Consider the following 21885-nt stretch of genomic DNA (forward strand, 5'->3'; position numbering starts at 1 on the left):
AAATAAGCACATCTGTCTTACCCTCATATACTTTTTGTTGAAGATCCAGTTGAATGTGACTCAAAACTAAGTCAGACAATAAAAAGGAACCTACAAGAGAGAATATAGGTGAATGTGCACTGTTTCCCAATCTACATATGGGTCTTACCCTCATGCCTTCAAATCTTGATAAGGCCCGCAGAGGTCTCAACGCTCTCAAGGTCCTTAGAGATTTAATAGCGGCTAGTTGATCATACCCAAGGGCCACCGACATAAGGGATATGACAGAAATCTGTTTAGAATTAATGGTATTGTTAATAAGCACCTAATGTATTTTATTGGTGGTCTGAATAATCAGTGGGAGTTCTTAGTAAAGCAACTTTTACTGTTTGTTGCGTTTTGTATTTAGAAGAGCTATTTATTTATGTAACTGTTATTTCCAAGAATCATTTAAATATTTAATAAAACTAAGATATATTAATTATTATAATTAATTAGTGTCAATTTCTCTAACTTTGATCTATTCTTATCTGTTCATAATAATTCCCCTTTGGTTATCCCACTTTACTGCCTTGCTCCATTGTGTCTCTTTACTTTATAACCTCATATTACTCTAATTGTCTGTGATTGCATTTTGTTTGTTACATTTTCATTTTTGTTCATTTTTATCTACATAATATATATTTGATTATCTGTTTCTTTCCTTGATCATGTTGTTTATTCTTTTTTTATACAAATTGTCTCTTTTCACCTAATCTACTGCTCCTTGTGGCTTTCCATGCTTTCCCCTTAGTCTGTATCATATCATTCAATATTGTACCAGGTCTTCATCATATTACCCTTATTTTCTAAATTCAAATATCTTCTGTGTTTATATAATTGCCCTACCCTATTTTTGTATTATATTTTACAGAGGACATGAGAATAAAGTTAGAGCCCACATCAGTATTTTTATATGTATAGAGCCAATACTCTGGAAAGCTTGAGTTTAGCAGAATGAAACAACCCATCTTCTTTTTAAAATATACTTTATTATACATGAGGTTTTATTGTTTTATAATGTTATTATTTATTATTCATGTTTCTTGTTCAAAATGTAAGTCTTACATCTTTTATATGGGTTGAGGTCTTCTCAGAGTTCAAAAATGATATAGCTGACTTACTGTGTTTGTATCTCACCATTACCTACAGTAGGAAAAGCCAAATTACAACTAGTTTTTGTGGATATCTTAATGTGTTTATTTATTATTATGCCAGTATATGCACATGTCTAATGGGACGCCAGGATAGGTATTTTCTTACCACATGAGTGAGGTCAATCTTACTAATGTGTTAATCTATTTTAGTTATATAAAATGGCAAATCTAACCAATGTCTTCACTGACCTAAACCTTAGTGAAAGTGCTGAGAGCTACAATAAATATTCTCACTTCCACCTTTACCTAAATGCCATTGAGCTTGATAGCACATCAAACGTTGTTCTTTAGTGAATACAGTAAAGACAAATTACATCTAGAAACTGAGTAGAATTTTTGCCGATACTGAGGGAATCTTGGCAGTTGTGTTTTTCTTTATCTTTTTATTTTAACTTTTAAATGTAGGTAGAATGTTAGAATACGTGAAACCATATTTACTCCATTGTATGTGTGCCTTGTTAATAATTAGTGCTTGTTGTTCACATTAAATAAATCTTAGTAACATATTGATAAAATGTGTCACACTAGTCAAATATGAAATAAAACACAGATTTAAAGGGATACTAAAGTAAAAATTAAACTTTTATGATTCGGATTGCACATGCAATTTTAAGCAACTTTCTAATTTACTCCTATAATCATTTTTTCTTCCTTCTCTTGGTATCTTTATTTGAAAAACAGGAATGTAAGCTTAAGGGCCAGCCCATATTTGGTTCAGAACCTGGGTTGCACTTGCTTATTGGTGGCTAATGTTACTGAACCAAAAATGGGCTGGCTCCTTAGCTTACATTCCTACTTTTTCAAATAAAGATACCAAGAGAAGGAAGAAAAATTGATTATAGGAGTAAATTAGAAAGTTGGTAAAAATTGTATGCTCTATCTGAATCATGAAATAAAGAAATAAGATAATGGTATAATTTTTTTTATATATAACTTTTTATATAAGCTGGACTGAGCTCCCTAATGGTTCCTAACCCATTATAATCCTGCAATGCGCAGGATGATTAAGAGTTTTGTTATAGCACTATAGACCTCTGAAAACATACTAGAAAATGCAAGAGTTTGCTGTATCTCGATCCATTTTAGTGAAGAAAAATGTCTGTGTGTCACATATTGGATACAATTTTATATTATGTCATATTTGTACAATTTACAAACAACAATAAATGTGTATTTTTTCTGAACTTTGGATATTACATAGCATCAAGCTTCAAATTTGGGTTTTGCCAGATTCAAAAAGTAAGTTATATGGATAAAATGAATACTATTTAAGTCCTGTTTTAGACTGTGGTTGCATTTGGGTATTGCTTAGCACTTCATCTGTTGCCATATTTCTTTAATAATTTTGCTATTTTATTGAGTCCAAACACTATCTTATTACATTATACAGATTTTTAATTATAATATTTTTTTAGATATTTATATTTCCTTTGTAGCTTTTAAGATTATTTTGTCAGTTTCATATGGCATATTATTAGGAATATTATATTAAGTGCACATTAACAGGCAACATTAAAGTTGTACCAATAAATGTACAGTTGAACATCAACTGGAGTCATTATATTAACTTTTTATTGGTAATAAAAATAATGCTTATTGTTGTGCAAGGTGGACACAATGAAAAGAACAACTAGATTAGTAGAAGGGAAAATTAGTGATCTTGAACTAATAATACCTGATTAGACAGATATTTTAGTTTTGACATTATTATAAAAGAACACGTTTTATAGCAAACTCCAGGCCAATTAAATAGACACCCAGCTATGTTAATATGTCAGGCACAGATTTTCAATTAAAGGGAAAGAGAGTTATTAGCAACAGAGATAATTTGTCAAACTATATTCATACATATGCTGGTCTTGCCAACAATAAAATACCTATATAACAAGGGTTTGATATTTTTATCATATAACAGTGTTATCCCGAGACCTTTTTAATGGGAACACTACCCATTTGATTTGACTAACCACCTAGCAAAAAAATCAATCAATATTAAGCTAAAAACAGAATTTATGTTTACCTGATAAATTACTTTCTCCAACGGTGTGTCCGGTCCACGGCGTCATCCTTACTTGTGGGATATTCTCCTCCCCAACAGGAAATGGCAAAGAGCCCAGCAAAGCTGGTCACATGATCCCTCCTAGGCTCCGCCTTCCCCAGTCATTCGACCGACGTAAAGGAGGAATATTTGCATAGGAGAAACCATATGATACCGTGGTGACTGTAGTTAAAGAAAATAAATTATCAGACCTGATTAAAAAACCAGGGCGGGCCGTGGACCGGACACACCGTTGGAGAAAGTAATTTATCAGGTAAACATAAATTCTGTTTTCTCCAACATAGGTGTGTCCGGTCCACGGCGTCATCCTTACTTGTGGGAACCAATACCAAAGCTTTAGGACACGGATGAAGGGAGGGAGCAAATCAGGTCACCTAGATGGAAGGCACCACGGCTTGCAAAACCTTTCTCCCAAAAATAGCCTCAGAAGAAGCAAAAGTATCAAACTTGTAAAATTTAGTAAAAGTGTGCAGTGAAGACCAAGTCGCTGCCTTACATATCTGATCAACAGAAGCCTCGTTCTTGAAGGCCCATGTGGAAGCCACAGCCCTAGTGGAATGAGCTGTGATTCTTTCAGGAGGCTGCCGTCCGGCAGTCTCATAAGCCAATCTGATGATGCTTTTAATCCAAAAAGAGAGAGAGGTAGAAGTTGCTTTTTGACCTCTCCTTTTACCAGAATAAACAACAAACAAGGAAGATGTTTGTCTAAAATCCTTTGTAGCATCTGAATAGAATTTTAGAGCACGAACAACATCCAAATTGTGCAACAAACGTTCCTTCTTTGAAACTGGACACAAAGAAGGCACGACTATCTCCTGGTTAATGTTTTTGTTAGAAACAACTTTCGGAAGAAAACCAGGTTTAGTACGTAAAACCACCTTATCTGCATGGAACACCAGATAAGGAGGAGAACACTGCAGAGCAGATAATTCTGAAACTCTTCTAGCAGAAGAAATTGCAACCAAAAACAAAACTTTCCAAGATAATAACTTAATATCAACGGAATGTAAGGGTTCAAACGGAACCCCCTGAAGAACTGAAAGAACTAAATTGAGACTCCAAGGAGGAGTCAAAGGTTTGTAAACAGGCTTGATTCTAACCAGAGCCTGAACAAAGGCTTGAACATCTGGCACAGCTGCCAGCTTTTTGTGAAGTAACACAGACAAGGCAGAAATCTGTCCCTTCAAGGAACTTGCAGATAATCCTTTCTCCAAACCTTCTTGAAGAAAGGATAGAATCTTAGGAATTTTTACCTTGTCCCAAGGGAATCCTTTAGATTCACACCAACAGATATATTTTTTCCATATTTTGTGGTAAATTTTTCTAGTTACAGGCTTTCTGGCCTGAACAAGAGTATCAATGACAGAATCTGAGAACCCTCGCTTTGATAAGATCAAGCGTTCAATCTCCAAGCAGTCAGTTGGAGTGAGACCAGATTCGGATGTTCGAACGGACCTTGAACAAGAAGGTCTCGTCTCAAAGGTAGCTTCCATGGTGGAGCCGATGACATATTCACCAGGTCTGCATACCAAGTCCTGCGTGGCCACGCAGGAGCTATCAAGATCACCGATGCCCTCTCCTGATTGATCCTGGCTACCAGCCTGGGGATGAGAGGAAACGGAGGGAATACATAAGCTAGTTTGAAGGTCCAAGGTGCTACTAGTGCATCTACTAGAGTCGCCTTGGGATCCCTGGATCTGGACCCGTAGCAAGGAACCTTGAAGTTCTGACGAGAGGCCATCAGATCCATGTCTGGAATGCCCCACAATTGAGTAATTTGGGCAAAGATTTCCGGATGGAGTTCCCACTCCCCCGGATGAAATGTCTGACGACTCAGAAAATCCGCTTCCCAATTTTCCACTCCTGGGATGTGGATTGCAGACAAGTGGCAGGAGTGAGTCTCCGCCCATTGAATGATTTTGGTCACTTCTTCCATCGCCAGGGAACTCCTTGTTCCCCCCTGATGGTTGATGTACGCAACAGTCGTCATGTTGTCTGATTGAAACCGTATGAACTTGGCCTTTGCTAGCTGAGGCCAAGCCTTGAGAGCATTGAATATCGCTCTCAGTTCCAGAATATTTATCGGGAGAAGAGATTCTTCCCGAGACCAAAGACCCTGAGCTGCGCCCCAGCCCACCAGACTGGCGTCGGTCGTGACAATGACCCACTCTGGTCTGCGGAAGCTCATCCCCTGTGACAGGTTGTCCAGGGACAGCCACCAACGGAGTGAATCTCTGGTCCTCTGATCTACTTGTATCGTCGGAGACAAGTCTGTATAGTCCCCATTCCACTGACTGAGCATGCACAGTTGTAATGGTCTTAGATGAATTTGCGCAAAAGGAACTATGTCCATTGCCGCTACCATCAAACCTATTACTTCCATGCACTGCGCTATGGAAGGAAGAGGAACAGAATGAAGTATTTGACAAGAGTTTAGAAGTTTTGATTTTCTGGCCTCTGTCAGAAAAATCCTCATTTCTAAGGAGTCTATTATTGTTCCCAAGAAGGGAACCCTTGTTGACGGAGATAGAGAACTTTTTTCTACGTTCACTTTCCACCCGTGAGATCTGAGAAAGGCCAGGACAATGTCCGTGTGAGCCTTTGCTTGAGGAAGGGACGACGCTTGAATCAGAATGTCGTCCAAGTAAGGTACTACTGCAATGCCCCTTGGTCTTAGCACCGCTAGAAGGGACCCTAGTACCTTTGTGAAAATCCTTGGAGCAGTGGCTAATCCGAACGGAAGTGCCACAAACTGGTAATGCTTGTCCAGGAATGCGAACCTTAGGAACCGATGATGTTCCTTGTGGATAGGAATATGTAGATACGCATCCTTTAAATCCACCGTGGTCATGAATTGACCTTCCTGGATGGAAGGAAGAATTGTTCGAATGGTTTCCATTTTGAACGATGGAACCTTGAGAAACTTGTTTAGGATCTTGAGATCTAAGATTGGTCTGAATGTTCCCTCTTTTTTGGGAACTACGAACAGATTGGAGTAGAACCCCATCCCTTGTTCTCCTAAAGGAACAGGATGAATCACTCCCATTTTTAACAGGTCTTCTACACAATGTAAGAATGCCTGTCTTTTTATGTGGTCTGAAGACAATTGAGACCTGTGGAACCTCCCCCTTGGGGGAAGCCCCTTGAATTCCAAAAGATAACCTTGGGAGACTATTTCTAGTGCCCAAGGATCCAGAACATCTCTTGCCCAAGCCTGAGCGAAGAGAGAGAGTCTGCCCCCCACCAGATCCGGTCCCGGATCGGGGGCCAACATCTCATGCTGTCTTGGTAGCAGTGGCAGGTTTCTTGGCCTGCTTTCCTTTGTTCCAGCCTTGCATTGGTCTCCAGGCTGGCTTGGCTTGAGAAGTATTACCCTCTTGCTTAGAGGACGTAGCACTTGGGGCTGGTCCGTTTCTGCGAAAGGGACGAAAATTAGGTTTATTTTTGGCCTTGAAAGACCTATCCTGAGGAAGGGCGTGGCCCTTGCCCCCAGTGATATCAGAGATAATCTCTTTCAAGTCAGGGCCAAACAGCGTTTTCCCCTTGAAAGGAATGTTAAGCAATTTGTTCTTGGAAGACGCATCCGCTGACCAAGATTTTAACCAAAGCGCTCTGCGCGCCACAATAGCAAAACCAGAATTTTTCGCCGCTAACCTAGCCAATTGCAAAGTGGCGTCTAGGGTGAAAGAATTAGCCAATTTGAGAGCATGAATTCTGTCCATAATCTCCTCATAAGAAGAAGAATTATTATTGAGCGCCTTTTCTAGCTCATCGAACCAGAAACACGCTGCTGTAGTGACAGGAACAATGCATGAAATTGGTTGTAGAAGGTAACCTTGCTGAACAAACATCTTTTTAAGCAAACCTTCTAATTTTTTATCCATAGGATCTTTGAAAGCACAACTATCTTCTATGGGTATAGTGGTGCGTTTGTTTAGAGTAGAAACCGCCCCCTCGACCTTGGGGACTGTCTGCCATAAGTCCTTTCTGGGGTCGACCATAGGAAACAATTTTTTAAATATGGGGGGAGGGACGAAAGGTATACCGGGCCTTTCCCATTCTTTATTTACAATGTCCGCCACCCGCTTGGGTATAGGAAAAGCTTCGGGGGGCCCCGGGACCTCTAGGAACTTGTCCATTTTACATAGTTTCTCTGGAATGACCAAATTCTCACAATCATCCAGAGTGGATAACACCTCCTTAAGCAGAGCGCGGAGATGTTCCAATTTAAATTTAAATGTAATCACATCAGGTTCAGCTTGTTGAGAAATTTTCCCTGAATCTGAAATTTCTCCCTCAGACAAAACCTCCCTGGCCCCCTCAGACTGGTGTAGGGGCCCTTCAGAACCAATATCATCAGCGTCCTCATGCTCTTCAGTATTTTCTAAAACAGAGCAGTCGCGCTTTCGCTGATAAGTGGGCATTTTGGCTAAAATGTTTTTGATAGAATTATCCATTACAGCCGTTAATTGTTGCATAGTAAGGAGTATTGGCGCGCTAGATGTACTAGGGGCCTCCTGTGTGGGCAAGACTGGTGTAGACGAAGGAGGGGATGATGCAGTACCATGCTTACTCCCCTCACTTGAGGAATCATCTTGGGCATCATTTTCTCTAAATTTTGTGTCACATAAATCACATCTATTTAAATGAGAAGGAACCTTGGCTTCCCCACATTCAGAACACAGTCTATCTGGTAGTTCAGACATGTTAAACAGGCAAAAACTTGATAACAAAGTACAAAAAACGTTTTAAAATAAACCGTTACTGTCACTTTAAATTTTAAACTGAACACACTTTATTACTGCAATTGCGAAAAAGTATGAAGGAATTGTTCAAAATTCACCAAAATTTCACCACAGTGTCTTAAGGCCTTAAAAGTATTGCACACCAAATTTGGAAGCTTTAACCCTTAAAATAACGGAACCGGAGCCGTTTTTTATATTTAACCCCTTTACAGTCCCTGGTATCTGCTTTGCTGAGACCCAACCAAGCCCAAAGGGGAATACGATACCAAATGACGCCTTCAGAAAGTCTTTTCCATGTATCAGAGCTCCTCACACATGCATCTGCATGTCATGCTTCTCAAAAACAAGTGCGCAATAGAGGCGCGAAAATGAGACTCTGCCTATGATTAGGGAAAGCCCCTAGAGAATAAGGTGTCCAATACAGTGCCTGCCGGTTATTTTACATAATTCCCAAGATTAAAATAATTCCTCAAGGCTATGGAGTATAAAATATGTTTATATATAAATCGATTTAGCCCAGAAAATGTCTACAGTCTTAAAAAGCCCTTGTGAAGCCCTTTTTTTCTTTCTGTAATAAAAATGGCTTACCGGATCCCATAGGGAAAATGACAGCTTCCAGCATTACATCGTCTTGTTAGAATGTGTCATACCTCAAGCAGCAAAAGTCTGCTCACTGTTCCCCCAACTGAAGTTAATTCCTCTCAACAGTCCTGTGTGGAAACAGCCATCGATTTTAGTAACGGTTGCTAAAATCATTTTCCTCTTACAAACAGAAATCTTCATCTCTTTTCTGTTTCAGAGTAAATAGTACATACCAGCACTATTTTAAAATAACAAACTCTTGATTGAATAATAAAAACTACAGTTAAACACTAAAAAACTCTAAGCCATCTCCGTGGAGATGTTGCCTGTACAACGGCAAAGAGAATGACTGGGGAAGGCGGAGCCTAGGAGGGATCATGTGACCAGCTTTGCTGGGCTCTTTGCCATTTCCTGTTGGGGAGGAGAATATCCCACAAGTAAGGATGACGCCGTGGACCGGACACACCTATGTTGGAGAAATTAGCTAATATTACTTTTTCAATGTTTGTTGCACAAATTGTCATTATATCAATTTATGTTAAATTATACAATTTATTTGGGTTCTGGATTTCTTAAGTATTATTTATAAATATCAGAAAATTCTATAATATTGAAAGGTATTACACTACCCCCAACCTGCTACTTCATAAGACCAACCCAGCTAGCAAAATTTCTGGAGAGAACACTGTATAACAATATATTCTGACTTTAATAAGAAAAGTATTACAATAAATATTATATGATTATTTTTAATGTGTTATATAAAATAGTACACACTATACAATATTTCTTAAGTTTTATGGTTTGTTATGATGGCAAAAGACAGCCACATAGAGGAAGAGGTGTGAACTGTGTGATAATACTGCATAATTCATATTATTCTCAGAACTGAAATATATTAAAGCAACCTTTTGTAAAAAACTAAATAAATAAAAATAAAAGAAATACACCTGTAAAATGAAAAATATTAGTTATGACATTTTGAATATACCTTTTCCAGCTAAAGGGTTAGTCTTATATTACACATCAATAAATATAATTAATTAAACATTGATCAGATATAAGATATATTGACTTGATTTAGTTTTACTCATGATAAAAACTGCAATACACTAAAAATGAGAAAATACTTAAGTTGTTAGCAATCAATCATAGGAAAGGAAGTTCAATAGTTAAATTACATTTCTACCCATGTTAGTATGTTTACAAGCAAATAACTTACTTCAGATTTTACTCTAAAGCAGTGGTTTTCAATTCCAGACCTCAGGGCACACCAACATGCCATCATTTCATGATATCTGAACTAGAGTACAGGTAAAATAATCAGCCGATCAGTAACAATGGTTACTAAACATTTTCATCCATCAGCTGATTATTTCACTTGTGCTCTAGTTCAGATATAAAAATCTGTCTCAAACTGCTCTAATATATAATGCTCATATAGCAATTATATAAAAAATGCAAATTTTCCTAATTTTTATCAATAAAAACACATTATACAGATAGTTACACTTTCCATCATCACAATATTAATTACATTTGTTTTATGATCTGTAATACAAGAACTTTTTCTATACCTTCTTGAGATGGTGTTAAATAACATAATACTACATTATCAAACTGCTCACAATAATGAAATTCTGGTACACATAGACTTGCTTTATTGAAAGTAGGGTGAGCTCTGTAAAAACTTGCATATTATCTCACTTTCTGAAACCAAGAGGGCATCTTGCCCAACATATCCAAAAACAATTTAACAAACATTTAACAAGCACTAAAATATCAGCAATGCCTCTTATTTTAGTTTAAGGAATGTATTTTATTATAGTCTAATTATATATGCCATATTTTCACAAAAAGAGCTTTCTTGAAAATAATTTAATGTTGATGCTTGTCATTGGACCAGTTTATTTTGACCAAAAGTCAATGGCAAGCATGACACATGTTTAATTGGTCCTTGTAAAAAATTTATGTTTTGCTGTTTTTAAAATGATCCAATCTTGTTTGATTTTTTTTTCTACACCCAAATGACAGACAATACTTAATTTAGCACTCTTATTTCTCATTGTTAGTGTTCATATAAATGTTTCACTAGTTAGTTTTGCCTTTTTGAACTTTCACACTCCCCCTAGTCCGATTCTTGTTTGCGTCAAAGGTGGAGACTGAGGGACGCCATGTAAGGTAGGACGTTCCATGCCGTCCTAACGGAGTTAAATCCCAGCGCTGTTAAGATGGCATGGAACATCCTAATGGCATGAAGGGGTTAAATAACAATGGCTAATTTAAATAACAACATTTCTAAACAAATATTGTAAAATTTCTGATAAACCAATAATTTGTTTAAATTGTAATCTTAAAAAATGTTTCTGTGAATATTTGTACATGTGCAAGTTTGTATTTTAAATAAATTAATTTAAATAAAAACTCCAATATAAAGAGCTTCATTTGCTTTTAAAAAGATAACACAGTTTCATATATTTGCCATCTCCACACATAAAAAGTATTTCAACTTTAATAGAAACCACAACGTAAACATTGTTAAAATGAACAGATAACACAAGAACTTATATATTTTATTAACCATATACATTTTTTGGTACATTAAACTGTATGGCCCTTATGTATGTTTATGTGACAGTTTCAGGTCAATAGTCACTAAAGTTTGCTAATTTTAAGCACATTTAATATGTTTCTCTCCATCAAAAGTGTTTGCAGGAAATACACAATTAATAATTTCTTGTTGTAAATAATTTATTAAAGGTACACTAAACCCAATTTTTTTCTTTCTTTCATGATTCAGATAGAGCATGCATTTCTAAGCAACTTTCTAATTTACTCCTATTATCAATTTTTATTCGTTCTCTTCCTATCTTTATTTGAAAAAGAAGGCATCTAAGCTAAGGAGACAGCCAATTTTTAGCTCAGCACCCTGGACAGCACTTGTTTATTGGTGCTGTCCAACCATCAAGGACAACCCAGGTTGTGAACCAAAAATGGGCCGGCTTCTAAACTTACGTTCTTGCTTTTCAAATAAAAATAGCAAGAAAATGAAGAAAAATTGATAGTAGGAGTAAATTAGAAAGTTGCTTAAAATTGCATGCTCTATCTCAGTGGCGTCACTAGGGGGTGCGGGCCGCACCCGGGTGACACCCTCCAGGGGGTGACACCAAAAAAAAAAATCTTTTTTTTTTTTTTTAATTTTATTGAAATTCAAAGATATACAATGTTGAGATGCATAGATTTTTTTTATTAGAGGGGCTGGCATTTGTGAACATTGGTGGGACTGGGGAAGTTGTAGACACACAATTTTTTTGCCCCTTGAGCCAGTGCTGCAGTTTCAACAAATAGTTTTCCCAGCCTCTTTTGCTTGTTTGTACTTTGCTTCTCCCCTGCCCAATTTCTCTATGAATGTTGTGGGCATGCCGTGGGGCTTGCAAAGTTGCGCTGCTAGCCTAAACCTGCCTGCCTATCTGTGCTCACTGCTCAGTGACATGTGGAGCAGTGGAGTCACTCACTGCTGTGCTGTCTCTCTAAATGGGAACTGGGAAATCGTGAGGGGGATGCCTGGCACATGACCGCATGACTGTCTGACACTGTCTCTAAAGTGAAGGAGCCACGTATGATGCCCACCAGACCCTTACGGTTACAGTACACTAAGTGCACACTGAACAGGTAGGAGGGCGGGCGGGGGTCTGGGGGTGGGCAGAGTGCAGAGGTGATTGGTTATAAGAAGCGGTAGGCATGCGGCCCGGGGCTGTGCACTGACAGACTTGGAACAGAGTCAGAGAGCAGAATTTTCATAGTTTGCGCGCCTAAATCTTTTCTTCAGTGCTCTGTTTATCTTTCATTTGATGCTCTGCTGAGCCAGGGATCAGCTCTAGGCATGAGCTTTATAATCAATGCAGTGCAGTTTACATATTTTGTATGTGTGTGTCTGAGTTTTTGTGTGTGTGTCTCAGTGTTTTTGTGTGTGTGTCTGAGTGTGTTTCCGAGTGTTTGTGTGTGCATCTGAGTATGTTTTTAAGTGTGTCTGAGTGTTTGTATGTGTGCGTGCCTGTGTTTTTGTGTGTGTCTGCTTTCTGGGGGGGGGTGACACCATAACTTACCGCACCGGGTGACACCAACCCTAGTGACGCCACTGCTCTATCATAATCATGAAAGAAAAAAAATGGCTTCAGTGTCCCTTTAATTGATAGTCCAAACCATTGCTGTAATATAGGGAATTAACTGCTTCCCTAAATCTAACGATGCAAATTTGCTATAGAGGTCTATTCACAAAGCTGCAACATTCAAGTGACTTTTGTGTTGGAAAAAGGTTTACTGAGGTCAGTCCTGCTATCTACATAAATTTAATCTGTAAATAAGCAGCCATGTTTCACTGATTTATCATCATTATTGTATTTTAATTTAATACATTTAGGTCCCGTTCCAAAGATCACAATGATCTTTGGAAAGGGACCTAAATTACACAAACTACAAAATTCCCATCTATGCATCAAAACAAAATCAAATTGCACACTGACCGCAGTCCACTCTTTCAAATACTTGGGTATGTTGTTAGACCCCAATCTATCTTTTGGCTTCCACATAGAAAAACTTGCACCTAAACTTTATCCAAAACTAGGTGCCCTGTGCAGAAACAAATAATGCCTCAGCCCTACAGTAAAGGAAAAGATTGTACAGCAAATGCTGATGTAACTACAGGACCCACCATTGTGACATGCTAAAAGAACTAAACTGGCTGTCGCTGGAATCCAGACGCACCCTTTATCTTTCCTGCCTTGTGTTTAAGAGCCTTTCTGAGAAGCTCCCACCCTACCTGAGCAGAATGCTCTCCCCGGCTGTTCCCACCTCCTATAACCTCCGATCCAGTACCAGCACATTATTTAGCGTGCCTCAATACAAAAAGAAAGCAGCTCGATCCTCCTTTTCCTACAGAGCACCACAATTATGAATGACCTCCTGCACACTTTCAAACCTTCCTAAAGCCTAATATCCTTTAAGAGATCCCTCTCTAAATATCTCAAAACAGAATGCACTTGTCATGGTTGATTATATATTTCCTACCTGTTTTATGTTAAATTTTTGCATATATTGTGTATTATTATTGTTTTTGTATTTTATCGTACCCTATTGTATCAATGCAATGTTTTGTGGAACCAGGACATACTTGAAAACGAGAGAAATCTCAATGTATCCTTCCTGGTAAAATATTTTATAAATAAATAGATTACAAGTGGCACGCTAACAGTTGCGTGCGAGCATCTGAAGAAGGGACATATTTCACGAATTGTCACACTAAAATAAATAAACTACTGTTTGCCTTTGAAAAGTAAATATAGACTTTTGGATCCTGACACCCTGGTTTCTGCATATGAGAAATCTGAGTGCAGACATCCACAAATACTTTTAATGTATGTGTGTGTGTGTGTATATATATATATATATATATATATATATATATATATATATATATATATATATATATATATACACACACAGTCGTATGCAAATGTTTAGGCACCCCTGACAATATCCATGATTTTCATTTATAAATAACTGGGTGTTTACATCAGCAATTTCATTTTGATCTATCAAATAACTGAAGGACACAGTAATATTTCAGTAGTGAAATTAGGTTTATTGGATTAACAGAAAATGTGCAATATGCAGCCAAATGAAAATGAATGACAGGTGCATAAATTTGGGCACCCCAACAGAAATATTGCATCAATATTTAGTAGAGCCTCCATTAGCAGAAATAACAGCCTCTAGACGCTTCCTATAGCCTGTAATGAGTGTCTGGATTCTGGATGAAGGTATTTTGGACCATTCCTCCTTGCAAAACATCTCCAGTTTAGTTAAGTTTGATGGTTGCAGAGCATGGACAGCCCGCTTCAAATCACCCCACAGATTTTAAATGATATTCAGGTCTGGGGACTGGGATGTTCAATCCAGAACATTGTACTTGTTCCTCTGCATAAATGCCAGTGTAGATTTTCAGCAGTGTTTTGGGTCGTTGTCTTGTTGAAATATCCAGCGTAACTTCAACTTTGTTACTGTTTCCTAAACATTATTCTCAAGTATCTGCTGATATTGAGTGGAATCCATGCGACCCTCAACTTTAACAAGATTTTCAGTACTTGCACTGGCCACACAGCATGATGGAACATCCACCAAATTTTACTGTGGGTAGCAAGTGTTTGTTTTGGAACGCTGAGTTATTTTGCCGCCATGCATAACGCCGCTTGTTATGACCAAATAACTAAATCTTTGTTTCATCAGTCCACAGCACCTTCTTTCAAAATGAAGCTGGCTTGTCCAAATGTGCGTTTGCATACCTCAAGCGACTCTGTTTGTGGCGTGTGTGCAGAAAAGGCTTCTTCGCAGCTTCTTCTTGTGCAAAGTGCGCTAAATTGTTGAAAGATGCACAGTGACACCATCTGCAGCAAAATGATGTTGTAGGTCTTTGGAGGTGGTCTGTGGGCTGTTTTTGACCGTTCTCACCATCCTTTGCCTTTGCCTCTCCGATATTTTACTTGGCCTGCCACTTCTGGCCTTAACAAGAACTGTGTCTGTCGTCTTCCATTTCCTCACTATGTTCCTCACAGTGGACACTGACAGCTTAAATCTCTGCAATAGCTTTTTGTAGCCTTCCCCTAAACCATAATGTTGAACAATCTTTGTTTTCGGGTCATTTGAGAGTTGTTTTGAGGCCCCCATGTAGCCACTCTTGAGAGAAGAGTCAAAGAGAACAACAACTTGCAATTGGCCAACTTAAATACCTTTTATCATGATTGGATGCACCTGTCTATGAAGTTCAAGGCTTAATAGGTTCACCAAACCAATTGTGTGTTCCAAATAATCAGTGCTAGGTAGTTACAGGTATTCAAATCAACAACATGACAAGGGTGCCCAAATTTATGCACCTGTCTAATTTCATTTGGATGCATATTGCACATTTTCTGTTAATCCAATAAACCTTATTTCACTATGGAAATATCACTGTGTCCTTCAGTTATTTGATAGATCAAAATGAAATTGCTGATCCAAACACCTAATTATTTATAAAGGAAAATCATTAAAATTGTCCGGGGTGCCTAAACTTTTGCATACGACTGTGAGTATATATATACAGGGAGTGCAGAATTATTAGGCAAGTTGTATTTTTGAGGATTAATTTTATTATTGAACAACAACCATGTTCTCAATGAACCCAAAAACAGAATTTATGTTTACCTGATAAATTACTTTCTCCAACGGTGTGTCCGGTCCACGGCGTCATCCTTACTTGTGGGATATTCTCTTCCCCAACAGGAAATGGCAAAGAGCCCAGCAAAGCTGGTCACATGATCCCTCCTAGGCTCCGCCTACCCCAGTCATTCGACCGACGTTAAGGAGGAATATTTGCATAGGAGAAACCATATGTTACCGTGGTGACTGTAGTTAAAGAAAATAAATTATCAGACCTGATTAAAAAAACCAGGGCGGGCCGTGGACCGGACACACCGTTGGAGAAAGTAATTTATCAGGTAAACATAAATTCTGTTTTCTCCAACATAGGTGTGTCCGGTCCACGGCGTCATCCTTACTTGTGGGAACCAATACCAAAGCTTTAGGACACGGATGAAGGGAGGGAGCAAATCAGGTCACCTAAATGGAAGGCACCACGGCTTGCAAAACCTTTCTCCCAAAAATAGCCTCAGAAGAAGCAAAAGTATCAAATTTGTAAAATTTAGAAAAAGTGTGCAGTGAAGACCAAGTCGCTGCCTTACATATCTGATCAACAGAAGCCTCGTTCTTGAAGGCCCATGTGGAAGCCACAGCCCTAGTGGAGTGAGCTGTGATTCTTTCAGGAGGCTGCCGTCCGGCAGTCTCATAAGCCAATCGGATAATGCTTTTAATCCAGAAGGAGAGAGAGGTAGAAGTTGCTTTTTGACCTCTCCGTTTACCAGAATAAACAACAAACAAAGACAAAGTCTGTCTGAAATCCTTAGTAGCTGCTAAGTAAACTTTGAGAGCACGAACTACATCCAAGTTGTGCAACAAACGTTCCTTCTTTGAAACTGGATTAGGACACAAAGAAGGCACAACTATCTCCTGGTTAATGTTTTTGTTAGAAACAACTTTTGGAAGAAAACCAGGTTTAGTACGCAAAACCACCTTATCTGCATGGAACACCAGATAAGGAGAAGAACACTGCAGAGCAGATAATTCTGAAACTCTTCTAGCAGAAGAAATTGCAACCAAAAACAAAACTTTCCAAGATAATAACTTAATATCAACGGAATGTAAGGGTTCAAACGGAACCCCCTGAAGAACTGAAAGAACTAGGTTGAGACTCCCAGGAGGAGTCAAAATTTTGTAAACAGGCTTGATTCTAACCAGAGCCTGAACAAAGGCTAGAACATCCGGCACAGCTGCCAGCTTTTTTGTGAAGTAACACAGACAAGGCAGAAATCTGTCCCATCAAGGAACTTGCAGATAATCCTTTTTTCAATCCTTCTCGAAGGAAGGATAGACTCTTAGGAATCTTAACCTTGTCCCAAGGGAATCCTGCAGATTCACACCAACAGATATACCAAATTATGTGGTAATTTTTCTGGTTACAGGCTTTCAGGCCTGAACAAGAGTATTAATAACAGAATCTGAGAACCCTCGCTTTGATAAGATCAAGCATTCAATCTCCAAGCAGTCAGCTGGAGTGGGTCGAACGGACCTAGAACAAGAAGGTCTGTCAAAGGTAGCTTCCATGGTGGAGCCGATGACATATTCACCAGATCTGCATACCAAGTCCTGCGTGGCCACGCAGGAGCTATCAAAATCACCGACGCCCTCTCCTGATTGATCCTGGCTACCAGCCTGGGGATGAGAGGAAACGGCGGGAACACATAAGCTAGTTTGAAGGTCCAAGGTGCTACTAGTGCATCCACTAGAGCCGCCTTGGGATCCCTGGATCTGTACCCGTAGTAAGGAACTCTGAAGTTCTGACGAGAGGCCATCAGATCCATGTCTGGAATGCCCCACGGTTGAGTGACTTGGGCAAAGATTTCCGGATGGAGTTCCCACTCCCCCGGATGCAATGTCTGACGACTCAGAAAATCCGCTTCCCAATTTTCCACTCCTGGGATGTGGATAGCAGACAGGTGGCAGGAGTGAGACTCCGCCCATAGAATGATTTTGGTCACTTCTTCCATCGCTAGGGAACTCCTTGTTCCCCCCTGATGGTTGATGTATGAACTTGGCCCTCGCTAGCTGAGGCCAAGCTTTGAGAGCATTGAATATCGCTCTCAGTTCCAGAATATTTATCGGTAGAAGAGATTCTACCCGAGACCAAAGACCCTGAGCTTTCAGGGATCCCCAGACCGCGCCCCAGCCCATCAGACTGGCGTCGGTCGTGACAATGACCCACTCTGGTCTGCGGAAGGTCATCCCTTGTGACAGGTTGTCCAGGGACAGCCACCAACGGAATGAGTCTCTGGTCCTCTGATTTACTTGTATCTTCGGAGACAAGTCTGAATAGTCCCCATTCCACTGACTGAGCATGAACAGTTGTAATGGTCTTAGATGAATGCGCACAAAAGGAACTATGTCCATTGCCGCTACCATCAAACCTATCACTTCCATGCACTGCGCTATGGAAGGAAGAGGAACGGAATGAAGTATCCGACAAGAGTCTAGAAGTTTTGTTTTACTGGCTTCTGTCAGAAAAATCCTCATTTCTAAGGAGTCTATTATAGTTCCCAAGAAGGGAACCCTCGTTGACGGAGATAGAGAACTCTTTTCCACGTTCACTTTCCATCCGTGAGATCTGAGAAAGGCCAGGACAATGTCCGTGTGAGCCTTTACTTGAGGAAGGGACGACGCTCGAATCAGAATGTCGTCCAAGTAAGGTACTACAGCAATGCCCCTTGGTCTTAGCACCGCCAGAAGGGACCCTAGTACCTATGAGAAAATCCTAGGAGCAGTGGCTAATCCGAAAGAAAATGCCACGAACTGGAAATGCTTGTCCAGGAATGCAAACCTTAGGAACCGATGATGTTCCTTGTGGATAGGAATATGTAGATACGCATCCTTGAAATCCACCTTGGTCATGAATTGACCTTCCTGGATGGAAGGAAGAAGTTTTCGAATGGTTTCCATCTTGAACGATGGAACCTTGAGAAACTTGTTCAAGATCTTGAGATCTAAGATTGGTCTGAACGTTCCCTCTTTTTTGGGAACTATGAACAGATTGGAGTAGAACCCCATCCCTTGTTCTCCTAATGGAACAGGATGAATCACTCCCATTTTTAGCAGGTCTTCTACCCAATGTAAGAATGCCTGTCTTCTTATGTGGTCTGAAGACAACTGAGACCTGTGGAACCTCCCCCTTGGAGGAAGCCCCTTGAACTCCAGAGAATAACCTTGGGAGACTATTTCTAGCGCCCAAGGATCCAGAACATCTCTTTCCCAAGCCTGAGCGAAGAGAGAGAGTCTGCCCCCCACCAGATCCGGTCCCGGATCGGGGGCCCGCATTTCATGCTGTCTTGGTAGCAGTGGCAGGTTTCCTGGCCTGCTTTCCTTTGCTCCAGCCTTGCATAGGTCTCCAGGCTGGATTGGCTTGAGAAGTATTACCTTCCTGCTTAGAGGACGTAGCCCTTGGGGCTGATCCGTTTCTGCGAAAGGGACGAAACTTAGGTTTATTTTTGGTCTTGAAAAGACCTATCCTGAGGAAGGGCGTGGCCCTTGCCCCCAGTGATATCAGAGATAATCTCTTTCAAGTCAGGGCCAAAGAGTGTTTTCCCCTTGAAAGGAATGTCAAGCAATTTGTTCTTGGAAGACGCATCCGCTGCCCAAGATTTTAACCAAGCGCTCTGCGCCACAATAGCAAACCCAGAATTTTTTCGCCGCTAACCTAGCCAATTGCAAGGTGGCGTCTAGGGTGAAAGAATTAGCCAATTTAAGAGCACGAATTCTGTCCATAATCTCCTCATAAGAAGAAGAATTACTAATAATCGCCTTTCCTAGCTCATCAAACTAGAAACACGCGGCTGCAGTGACAGGGACAATGCATGCAATTGGTTGTAGAAGGGAACCTTGCTGAACAAACATCTTTAGCAGACCTTCTAATTTTTTATCCATAGGATCTTGGAAAGCACAACTATCTTCTATGGGTATAGTGGCGCGCTTGTGTAGAGTAGAAACCGCCCCCTCGACCTTGGGGACTGTCTGCCATCAGTCCTTTCTGGGGTCGACTATAGGAAAACAATTTTATAAATATGGGGGGAGGTACTAAAGGTATACCGGGCCTGTCCCATTCTTTACTAACAATGTACGCCACCCGCTTGGATATAGGAAAAGCTTCGGGGGGCCCCGGGGCCACTAAGAACTTTTCCATTTTACATAGTGGTTCTGGAATGACCAGATAATCACAATCATCCAAATTGGATAACACCTCCTTAAGCAGAGCGCGGAGATGTTCCAACTTAAATTTAAAAGTAATCACATCAGGTTCAGCTTGTTGAGAAATGTTTCCTGAATCTGAAATTTCTCCCTCAGACAAAACCTCCCTGGCCCCCTCAGATTGGTGTAGGGGCCCTTCAGAAACCATATCATCAGCGTTCTCATGCTCTACAGAATTTTCTAAAACAGAGCAGTCGCGCTTTCGCTGATAAGTGGGCATATTGGCTAAAATGTTTTTGATAGAATTATCCATTACAGCCGTTAAATGTTGCATAGTAAGGAGTATTGGCGCACTAGATGTACTAGGGGCCTCCTGTATGGGCAAGACTGGTGTAGACGAAGGAGGGGATGATGCAGTACCATGCTTACTCCCCTCACTTGAGGAATCATCTTGGGCATCATTTTTACTAAATTTTTTTATGACATAAAATACATATAGTTAAATGAGAAGGAACCTTGGTTTCCCCACAGTCAGAACACAATCTATCTGGTAGTTCAGACATGTTAAACAGGCATAAACTTGATAACAAAGCACAAAAAACGTTTTAAAATAAAACCGTTACTGTCACTTTAAATTTTAAACTAAACACACTTTATTATTGCAATTGCGAAAAAGTATGAAGGAATTGTTCAAAATTCACCAAAATTTCACCACATTGTCTTAAAGCCTTAAAAGTATTGCACACCAAATTTGGAAGCTTTAACCCTTAAAATAACGGAACCGGAGCCGTTTTTATATTTAACCCCTTTACAGTCCCTGGAATCTGCTTTGCTGAGACCCAACCAAGCCCAAAGGGGAATACGATACCAAATGATGCCTTCAGAAAGACTTTTCTATGTATCAGAGCTCCACACACATGCAGCTGCATGCCATGCTGTCCTCAAAAACAAGTGCGCCATACCGGCGCGAAAATGAGGCTCTGACTATGATTAGGGAAAGTCCCTAAAGAATAAGGTGTCTAAAACAGTGCCTGCCGATATAATCATATCAAAATACCCAGAATAAATGATTCCTCAAGGCTAAATAAGTGTTAATAATGAATCGATTTAGCCCAGAAAAAGTCTACAGTCTTAATAAGCCCTTGTGAAGCCCTTATTTACTATCTTAATAAACATGGCTTACCGGATCCCATAGGGAAAATGACAGCTTCCAGCATTACATCGTCTTGTTAGAATGTGTCATACCTCAAGCAGTAAGAGACTGCACACTGTTCCCCCAACTGAAGTTAATTGCTCTCAACAGTCCTGTGTGGAACAGCCATGGATTTTAGTTACGGTGCTAAAATCATTTTCCTCATACAAACAGAAATCTTCATCTCTTTTCTGTTTCTGAGTAAATAGTACATACCAGCACTATTTTAAAATAACAAACTCTTGATTGAATAATAAAAACTACAGTTAAACACTAAAAAACTCTAAGCCATCTCCGTGGAGATGTTGCCTGTACAACGGCAAAGAGAATGACTGGGGTAGGCGGAGCCTAGGAGGGATCATGTGACCAGCTTTGCTGGGCTCTTTGCCATTTCCTGTTGGGGAAGAGAATATCCCACAAGTAAGGATGACGCCGTGGACCGGACACACCTATGTTGGAGAAAAACTCATTAATATCAAAGCTGAATAGTTTTGGAAGTAGTTTTTAGTTTGTTTTTAGTTATAGCTATTTTAGGGGGATATCTGTGTGTGCAGGTGACTATTACTGTTCACAATTATTAGGCAACTTAACAAAAAACAAATATATACCCATTTCAATTATTTATTTTTACCAGTGAAACCAATATAACATCTCAACATTCACAAATATACATTTCTCTTGTTAAGTGTATCCAGTCCACGGATCATCCATTACTTATGGGATATTAACTCCTCCCCAACAGGAAGT

At 39.7% G+C, this 21885-nt stretch overlaps 1 protein-coding gene across 1 annotated transcript in view; it reads right to left on the reverse strand.

Moving 5' to 3' along the window:
- LOC128645401 (sodium channel protein type 2 subunit alpha-like) overlaps nucleotides 1-21885 on the reverse strand; it is a 584077-nt gene that overhangs the window by 78432 nt on the left and 483760 nt on the right. The gene's annotated exons all lie outside the window — the stretch shown is intronic.

Source organism: Bombina bombina, chromosome 1 (genome assembly GCF_027579735.1).
Source record: "Bombina bombina isolate aBomBom1 chromosome 1, aBomBom1.pri, whole genome shotgun sequence".
Taxonomy (NCBI): Eukaryota; Metazoa; Chordata; class Amphibia; order Anura; family Bombinatoridae; genus Bombina; species Bombina bombina.